At 36.6% G+C, this 10,533-nt stretch overlaps 1 long non-coding RNA gene across 1 annotated transcript; it reads left to right on the top strand.

Annotated features, from left to right (window-relative positions):
- Positions 1-533: 533 nt before the first annotated feature.
- LOC141293288 (uncharacterized) lies at positions 534-2,666 on the top strand. Its single transcript, XR_012340705.1, has 3 exons — positions 534-1,285; positions 1,799-1,896; positions 2,391-2,666. It is a non-coding gene; the product is annotated as an uncharacterized lncRNA (long non-coding RNA).
- The last annotated feature ends 7,867 nt before the right edge of the window (positions 2,667-10,533 follow it).

The raw sequence follows: 10,533 nt of genomic DNA on the forward strand, positions 1-10,533 counted from the left end.
GGAGTAAATGACGACTGCTATGTTCATTATTACATCCGACAACAGAACACCTCAATCGCTCAATCTGAGACATTCTTGTCTGCACCTGAGTCGACACAATGAAGATTCGGTGAGGGCGGGTCTAAGGTAAGGCGCTCATGTCAATCAACTATCATGGGAGTGGCCTCTGTCGGTGTGTCGTCACACTGACAAGAAGCTGAGAATGACCTGATTTTAAAAGGGGGATATTACACTCAAAAAAGTCAACTAGCCACTTATTTGATTTGCAAAATACAAATATGTCTGATTAATACGATTATAACGAGTTTACTTATGTTAAATGATTGATTCTTGTTAGTTGTAACTAAATTAAGAAATAATCAAATGAATTAGATCAGCGCTTGTTGATTCAATGAGCCTGAGTCGCTTCATATCAACAACTCTCTCTGATGAGTCACTGCGCATGCTCAGCACTGCGACGGAATCACGTGGGTACACACGGCTGGAAGAAGAGGAGTTGTGTGAGCGCCAGCGGTTTGAACTGCTGCATTTAAACGTTCTTCATCCTTGATATTGAGGGTAAGTACTTTATTGATATAATGTACCAGTTTGCACTTAGTAACATGGGATAATAAGTAATTAGACACTGTAGCGATGTTTCAAAGTAGGTTTATGTAAATTCCGTTGTTTTTGTCGATACAAGTTTCACCTTAACGTTAATATATCCGCTACAATTTGTGCATTTCTGTCACAATTTAATGCTAACCACGCCTAACTATTAACTACATAACCTACGTTAAACCTGAAGTCTACCCCAACATTGGGAGAGGAAAACTGGAGGAAAGTATGCACAGTCGAACACACTATGCACTCGTTTTTTTTTCTGTTTCTAAGTTAATGTAGTTAGCGTAATGCTATTTATACGCTTTACTTTTACGTAACTTGTCCTCTGTTGAATCAGTGTGCACTTCTCATCGCTCTTTTCAGTCTAGCTAACGTTTATAGAGCTGTTTTTGTATGTTTTTCTTGAGTTCCAAAATGTTACATATTGCTACCCAGTTTATTGAATACAGTTTGCAAAAAATTGTCAAGTAAAATCTATAATGCAGTCGACCATATATATTAAATGTCCTAACAAATTGCAGTTAAAGTTATGATTGAATAGGTTTGCATGGTTTTATTCGGGAAATATAGTATATAACTTGTATACACTTTGTTTGTTTTGTTTTTCACAGCAGAAAAAAAAAATACATCACAACATATAGCTGTCCCCTTGCTCTTCTGGTGTGAACCTCAGCTTTACATGGTAAGTAGTTTTTTTTTAACACTCACATACACTAATGTATAACTAACTATCCTTGAATACTGAACTTTTCTTTTCATTCTCTTTCAGTGACAAGTTGTAGGTACAAATTACTTAAGCATTATAAACTAAACATTGCTTTGGAAGCAGCAGTCATTATGTTTGTGTACAGCAGTCAACATTTGAAGTGGAATAAAACCTTTAATAAAATTTGGGTCACACTTTATATTAGGTGGCCTTCACTACTATGTACTTGCAGTATAAAATAAGTACAATGTACTTATTGTGGTCATTGTATTGCAAAACACTTGCTTCTATTAAGGTGGGATATGGGTAAGGTTAGGGACAGGTTTGGTGTTAAGGTTGAAATTTTGCATGCACATTGAAGACATGGGCAGGACTTAAAACCCATGTGTATAGAGTTCACCCGTTACATTCTACACAGACAGTAACACGTTCAGTACTCTTAAGCTGTGCCGCCACTGAAGTTGATGTAATCTTGTCTCCTCCCTACAGGTTGACACTGTACATACCATACCAGAGAAGCCTGTGTTATCAAGTCTCTGTGCATCTACTTGAATGAAGACCCTGAAAAACTAGTCAAGGCGTATTTGGTGAGTTGATGAGAAAATAATTTCAAAAGCCATTCTGTACTTGGGTCATGTTTTTCCCTGTTTGCTACAACAAAAATGTGACATGAGAGAACACTTAACTTTGTCAAATAATTGACCTGGACAGAAAACTATACTTGCATGTTTTTTTTTTTTTCATTGGAGTGCTTTATATTCTATGGTGGTTATAATGTTTTAGCCGCCTAAGTAATTTTAAATATGGTTGCCAGATAAATTATAACTTTTTTTAATATAATGCACTGCAATAACACACCAGCACCCACTGTGACCTCAATAATAAACAGAGAAGAATTATCACTTTTCTGACAGTTTCAACTTAAAAACTTAGAAATTATAACCTCTGATTCACATCAGAGCTCCTGTATTGGATTTAAGTTTACTTTAAAGGTGTCATTAATAAAGTGGCCAATAAGTGTATAAGCAATTCTTGTAATAATTATTTTTGTTTGTGATCTTTTATGTGTTTCTCCTCACAGGATTCAGACATCGAGTCAAAATGTACCATGGAGCAAACTGTGATGGGAGTGTATGTCATACTGAAGGAGGGAACGCTTCCTAACAATGACCCACAGGACATTGGTGTCCTAACTGAAGGTGTGGAAGTCAGGCTTGTGCTGTTATTTGGACTGATATGCTGTTTGAATCCTGTTTTACAAACACTCAAATTGGAGACTTAAAGTGAAGAAAGCAGTTTAAACTTATTTGTATGTGTATGTTAAAACTGAATGAAAAAATAAAAATATTTAATTGTTTGCATGTTTTATGTGGTTTTTCTGTAGATGTAATGTTTTGGTTCTTAGTTCTTTCACTTAAAACAAATCTAATTGAAACAACAAGATGGGTATTAATTAAAGTACCCAAACTATACATGAACAAGACATTAACTAGTAGATGTAACAAGGCAGAATTTTGTTGAATTGAAGTGCTTTTACTGACATATTTGACTAACACGATTCAAACATTTTGATTCAATTCGTTGGAAAGAAGCTACACTGACATGGTAAAACAATGTTAAATCTACAAGTTTAAATCACATTCATATAACATATTCAAACCTTTCCAAGTTTATTAGATTGGTTTAGATGCGTTTTGGGTGCTACGATTAAATCATGTTCATTGAACAATTTATTTTTTTGAGTGTACTTTTAAAGATTGGTTGTGCTTCCAATACACATTATTGTTCAAACAACATGTAAAAGTGAGTTTTGCATCCGATGACCCCTTTAAAGGAGGCTACATAACATTAGGGGTTTGAAAACTTGTGAAATAAACAGCAATCTAATAATATCATGTCATTACAAAATCGTATGACTTTATTTAGCATCCAGTGACATCTGTCACAGCACCAAGAGTGCTTGAATGTTTCTGAGCTTGTCTCTGTGTGTCATTGTAGTAGTTTATGTAATTTTATGTTAATTTGTGTGATGGTAAATTCATGGTTTTCTGTATAGGCGATTAGTTCATTTGTGGGTGGTGAAGTACTTTGAGTGTGCTCGGATGTGTTATTTGACTGAATGAGTATCTTGCTTGCAATGTGTGCGTGGGTAGTTTTGGGAGATGATTGTGTGTGTGTATGTGTATTTGTGTGTCACACTGCAGTATTTTTTTCTTTTCCTCTGCGTTCGTTTTGACTTTCTTTCCTTCTCTCTCAGGGCATCAACACATGACTGCACTGTTAAAATTCCATCTTATGTGACATTTCCTCTCTTTGCAAGTTTTAAAAATAAATGAGCCACAGTGCGCGAGGAAGTTGACGAAGATAAAAACAAACAAGCTGTGAACTCAACCCTTCTCATCATGAGACAGAATCAGTAATATTAATTCTATATTTACCAGCCGATGGTGTGAACCCATTTACACAGCCTTTAGCTTTTGTGTGTGAGCATGTGTCTGCGTGTGTGTGTGTGTGTGTGTGTGTGTGTGTGTGTGTGTGTGTGTGTGTGTGTGTGTGTGTGTGTGTGTGTGTGTGTGTGTGTGTGTGTGTGTGTGTTTCCACCAACCCATCAACTTGGCATATGGTAGTAAAGGGTGGATGCCAAGTACCTCACAGAGAGAAACGTGCCTGCACAGGCAGAGACAACATGATGCCTTGTGTTACAACACACACACACACAGGAGCTTGGCTCCAACATGCCATGATCATATCAAACAAGCTCTGTACACTACTAAAGCAAACACACACACACACACACACACACACAAACTTTTATTTTACCAAACAGTTGCAATACTTTCACAAGTTGTATTTCATTCCTGTGTCTTATTCACTAACCACCCATCATCCAGTTAAGCCATATATATATATATATATATATATATATATATATATATATATATATCATGTAAAAAATGTTGTTACAAATTTACAAATGATTTAGTGAATCAGATACTAAAACAATGCCGATTATGCGTGCAAGTAAGTGTGAGTTTTGTTTGAATTCCCTGCTCAGTGAAGTAATGTTTTGTCTTCCTCCTTCTTCTTCCACTCCACCCCTATGAAACAGTCTTTAGGATATCAGGCAGTGAGCTCGAAGCTCTTTTAGGAACCCAGGATTGTCAAGGCAGCACTAACATCACACATCAGTTGCTTTTGATGATTTGAAAGCAGTAAGAGCCTCGCTGAAATCCAGGAGGTCATCGGGAGAAGAGGAACATGATACACCCCCACCACTAGTATATATATAATACTAAAATATAATATAATATAATATAATATAATATAATATAATATAATATAATAATATAATATAATATAATATAATATAATATAATATAATATAATATAATAAAAAAAATTGCATGGTAAAGTTACAAAAAGCCTCAAATAACACACATGTAATACAACTATAATATAAAAGTTGCCTAGGGTTGTATAATAATATAATTTTATATAATATTATATAATAATAAAGTTGAGTGTAAAAGTTGCTAAAAGCATCAAATATATAATGTAATATAATATAATATAATATAAAAACTTTAAGGGTAATATAATATAATAATAAAATATAATATAATATAATATAATATTGCATGTCAAAATTACCAAAAGCCTCAAAACACACATTTAATACAACTACAATATAACAGTTGCTAATACGATTCTTTATGGTCTTAATGAAAAGTCTCTAATATACTTTGGTTAAAAATTCTCAATAGTAGTGTAAAAAAACACCCTTTTACCTCGTTAAAATCAGCTCTGCAAAATATCAGCTCATTTTATCACATGGGCACTTTAAATGCAAATGAGCTCTCCCCTCTCTGCTGAGGGATTACAAGCTGTATTGTTTACTATAGCCACGTTTAGCTGCATTTAGCTGCGTTTATTGGCGAAACTTGCCAACAAGCACATTATTAACCCTTTGAGCAGTACGGTCCCACATATGGGATTCTAATTTCTGTGCCCCTGGGAGTACGGTCCCACATATGGGATTTAGAACGTTCGGTGACGTCACGCAGCTGACAAATTCAAACTGCGCTTTGGCGCGCTGGCTGGCATTGAGCCAGAGACAGCGGAGCTCTGCACTTGTCATACAATCACAACTATGCAGTGTTTTTAACCACATAACGCTTATTTTAGGTTTCAGACATTTAAATACACATAAGTACTAGTAAAACGAGACATTAAGAGTTTGTAAAATACACACATAGGTCTATGGAAGCAGCAAATAACCGTCTATTCAAATATAATTTGCCGATGTGTTTTATTTCTATCACATACACATAGGCAAAGTAACTAAAAGGTTCACTCTATTCCTCTTCTAGTTCACCAGCCACTTACTTGCATGTATTTCGGAAGAAACGGATGAATGTACGTGATGTAAACGCGGCTGACAGGACTCTCTGAACTGCAGCGCGAACAAACATGGCCGCGCCCATCTCACGTTTCAAATCATGATCCACATCATTTACATAGGGTTTTAAACGACAAATCATACTAATTCACACATATTTGTGAATCGGAATATTAGATAGTTCATGGCATGGTAAGCAAGTGTGTGAGTATTCTGGATAAAAAAGGAAAAACGAAATTAAAGCGATCTATCTGTCATACAGTGTTATTGTGGCTGTGTTGTGTCACGTGACAAGCATGACGCGTCGCCATGGAAACAATAAGGACGAACGTTCTAAAATAACGGTCGCTTAAAAAAAACTCACTCTCGGGGGTCCACTAGAATATTTTAAACTCACCACTGAAAGGGTTAAGAAAGGCCATTTGCAAAGATGCATAAAAAACCCTTATACTCACTTCTGCTGTGGGTGAAGCTTTATCACCAATGATTCACACGGACATAGATGCATATGTAGATCAGGATTGGCGCTTTCCTTTTAAAGACAAAAGTAAACTTGTCCTCTGCCTCTTAAGCGGCTCAGATGTCGGGAGTAAATGACTACTGCTATGTTCGTTATTACATCCAACAGCAGAACACCTCAATCGCTCAATTAGAGTCTTCCTCTGCACCTGAGCTGACACAGTGGCAATCGTATTCGGACTGTTTCAGCTCGGTGAGGGCGGGTCTAAGGTAAGACGTTTATGTCAATCAACTGTGTTTCGTCACAACGACAAGAAGCTGAAAATGACCTGATTTTAAAAGGGGGATATTACTTTTAAAGATTAAAAAAATACCACTGGGTGGATTTTTATCATTGTAGGGTGGTTGTGTACACAAACCGCCAACACACATTAATGTTCAAACAACATGTAAAAGTTAGTTTTGCATCCGATGACCCCTTTGATAAAACTGCACGTTTTAATTGTATTTAGTGTATGTACGTTACTTACTACATTCATAAGAAACCCAAAGAGAAATTTTATCAGCATTGCATCATTTTATTTTCATATTCTTTTACAAAAAGCCCATGGTGCTGGTGAAACTCGGTTCCGTTGAATAAATTTGTAATTCTGGTTGTGCCTTGGATGTTAAAATAAGCTGTTTTTTTTATTTTATTTTTTATTATTATTATTATAATGATTTGGATCCATTATAATTTGTGTTAGTTTGTTTTTGGTCACTTTCAGCTCAATTTTAGATGAAAAGCTAATTTCTGAGAGTTTTTTTCATCTATGAAGTATAAAAATATGTATCATACACATGAACTTTCACATGTACAAGTGTCCTGGTATTAGTCGTTTCTCCGAAATCCTTGTGCGACATCAGAGTTCCTGTGGCGTACAAACTTTCAAGTTCAAAAAGAATGCCACTGCTTTTCATCTGTCTGTACACAACATCTGAGACACAAAACCCGATCTCGGCAGCGCCTCGAGAAGACCTGGAGAGGAACCGCCACCTTACCTCAATCAAAATGGCGAGTCAAATGGATTTGTTGATTAGGCATTTGAAAGTGGCACAGATGAGGGCGGAGATAATTGCAAGGGAAGATCAAAGCCAGCGTGGTGAGCCCAGAGACGTTAAGCCCCATGCTGGATTTATCTTTGAGATGCCAGAGCAGAACACCCCTCTAAAGGCTGTGCATATTTTTAGCAAGAAAGCACTTCCTCTGAACTGCTGCTCACTGTTAGGGCTCAAAGACATCTTCTGAAACTTTTTGATGCAAAGATATAGCCCAAATTATCAATATTTTGGTACAAGACGACATGAGATGCACTGCTTTCCTTATACTTACATTTGAAATATTTTTTTTATTTTTAAAGGAACAATATGTAAGAAATTTATGTCAGTTCATCATAAAATGGCCCTGACATGTCACTAGACATTAAGAAATCATGTTCATTTCAAATACTTATATCACTGACAACAGTGGTCCGGCCAGGATATTGTCATTTAAAAGTGCAAGTTGCAGCCCTCAACTGATGTTATTGTTGTCATTTTGTGTTTTGGTCTGAGGCTCCACCCTCCAGCTATCTACCAATCACGAAGTCAGTAGAGTTTCGTGAGACGGGTTGCCAGCTCTGCTCTAGTTAGTTACAGCTGCTGCTAAGAACGAGTCGGATAAAACATGTATAAAGTTACGAAACCTAAAAGACCTCGTTATGAATCCGAAGAGCATCGTGACAAAGTCCGAAATAAAACAAGGATTTGTATAGGAGATGCCTTTGACAGATGGAGACGGCTGAAAACAGAGACGAATTTGAAGACAGATGCCAACGTTGCTAATTTTCTCCTGGACAGGTAAGATTCATCTATGTTTGGCTAACTTACTTGTACTTAATGTAAATTGACATTTCAAATATTCACGACAGTCGAACAAAGGCATATATGTTCGTGCAAAGTAACGTAGCGCATATGGAGGAGGTGAGGTCATCGAATTGAAAAGGTAAGGAATTGTTTGGAAAATAGAAACAGCGAGTCCTCATTCCTAACATTATCAATGCATTATCAGAGCCCGTTTCTCTGTCATTATGCTGCAACGCCGAGGAAAACAACATTAGCACGTCGATTATGGCAATGTGAAACGTAATTGAGACGTATTGAGTAGCCTAACGTTACCTCGGTAAAAATAAATGAAAGAAGGAATTGACCCTCGACTTTTGGATGCTATATTCTACCATGTTTGTTGGTATAGGCTAAAAGCCCCGTGCTGCCGTACACAGTGGATTTTCCACGGCCGCCCGTCCTAAATGCGTTCATAAAAAGCTTTATATCGCACCACTAGCAGGGTATGAAAACAATCTATGTTCCGACTGAAATGTGGTATTACAGTGCATCTTTACGAAATATTTGGCTAATCGCCTAATTACTTCGCAAAACATCTCTCGTGAAGCATAAACATAAATAACAGAAGAAAAAAAACTTATTTGACTCGTCACTTGCCATTGGAAGCTCCTTGCAGCAACCTACAGTCCTGCGGAATCCTGCAGCTTAGCTGGCAACCTCGAGTCAGGGGGGAGGGGGAGGGGATACACCGTTCTACAGTATTTTGAAAGTGATTGCAGTACCAGTTTTGGCCACAATCCTACATATTGTTCCTTTAAGTGTACTGAAGCAAAAATTGGAAAAATGTTTAATGAGCGCTATCTAAAATTAGATTTAGTCTGTGAATTTTCAGATTTTTTTCTGACAAGGTGTTAATTATTAATTGTTAATTAATGACGAAAACCTACCTCTGGGAACTTTTTCGCAAAACGTGAACTACACTATAAGTACATATCACTGCAGTTTCCAACAGAAATGAACACTAGAGGTGGTAAAACGGCGAGCACTTGTAATCATTTTCGTACACAGTTGTGATTACAGCTCCATATGTTTCGCTTTCCGGATGCAGCAAGCTTGCTCGGTAGCTTAGCCGGCACGGAATTGGACTTAGGATGTGGAATCCTTGGGTATGAATCCCGTCAAAAACATGATCCATGATAAAAGAGCTGAAAGTTGAGAGATTAAAAAAAAGCTAAAGTGTTTTCACATCACATTCGCTTTTGTTCATACTATTGGGTAGGTTTAGGTGTAATGCAGATGGTACATTATTTTAAAACTTCATAGTATTAGAGTTATAGCGACACTCAACGAACATGTCAAGTCAGAACAGACACGTACAAAACCAACGTCACATAAAACGTACTATATGTATGTTCATCTGTTCCAAGAAAAAACGGAACACTCTTTTAGCGCCACTCAGTGTACATTTCACATCGAATATGTCATAAAACATACAGAGTGGTACATTCGCATTTCTTGCAAAAAAGTTCCCAGAGGTTCGTTTTCGTCATGAGACCAGGTTGCATAAAAATAATCTATTTTCAATATGATCTCAAAGCCAACACAACTTATAAGACTAAAAATGAAAATCAAATTACAATCAAATACTGTCAGTCTTTAAATTTCTCATTTAGTTTACTGTTACTTGGCATTTCTTTGTAATTGAATGTGAACCATGCTAGCAATTTCTGAGTAAAAATTGTTTTTGCACTATTTTTCTTCAGCATAGAACATATTTTATTTTAGAACAAGTCTTTTACACAAAAATTACATTCAAATTGTATAAAAAATAGTCATGAAATAAATTCTTTCAAAATTCTGTATATAATTACCTGTCTATCTGTATATACAGTGCCTTGCGAAAGTATTCATACCCCTTTTTTTCACATTTTGTTATATTGCTGCCTTATGTTAAACTGCTTTAAATTACTTTTTTCCACATCAATCTACACTCAATACACCAAAAAGCCCCCCTAAAAACCTAAATGATTCCATTGCATAAGTATTCACACCCTTACTGGGAGGGTTGAAATTTAGCTTACGAGCATTCATATCGCTTGTAGATGTTACTACACTTCGAGTGAACTTAACCTGTGGCATGTTCAACTGAATGGGTATGATTTGGAAAGGCACACATCTTAATAAAAGATCTAGAAGCAGAATATGCATTTCAGAGCAAATGCCCTGTAGTAATATAAACTGCCTTTAGAGCTCAGAGACATGATTGCATCAAGCCACACATCTGGGGAAGAGTTCAGAAAAACTTATGCTGTATTGAAGGTTTACAGAAGCATGTAGTCTCCATTACCCTTAATGGAAGAAGTTTGGAACAACCAGGACTCTTCCTAGAGCTGGCCTCCTGGCCAAACTGAGCAACTGATGGAGAAGAACCTTGGCTGGAGTGGTGACCAAGAACCTGATGCTCACTCTAGTTGAGCTCCATGATCAAATAAGCAGATGGGAG

Source organism: Garra rufa, chromosome 20, assembly GCF_049309525.1.
Source record: "Garra rufa chromosome 20, GarRuf1.0, whole genome shotgun sequence".
Taxonomy (NCBI): Eukaryota; Metazoa; Chordata; class Actinopteri; order Cypriniformes; family Cyprinidae; genus Garra; species Garra rufa.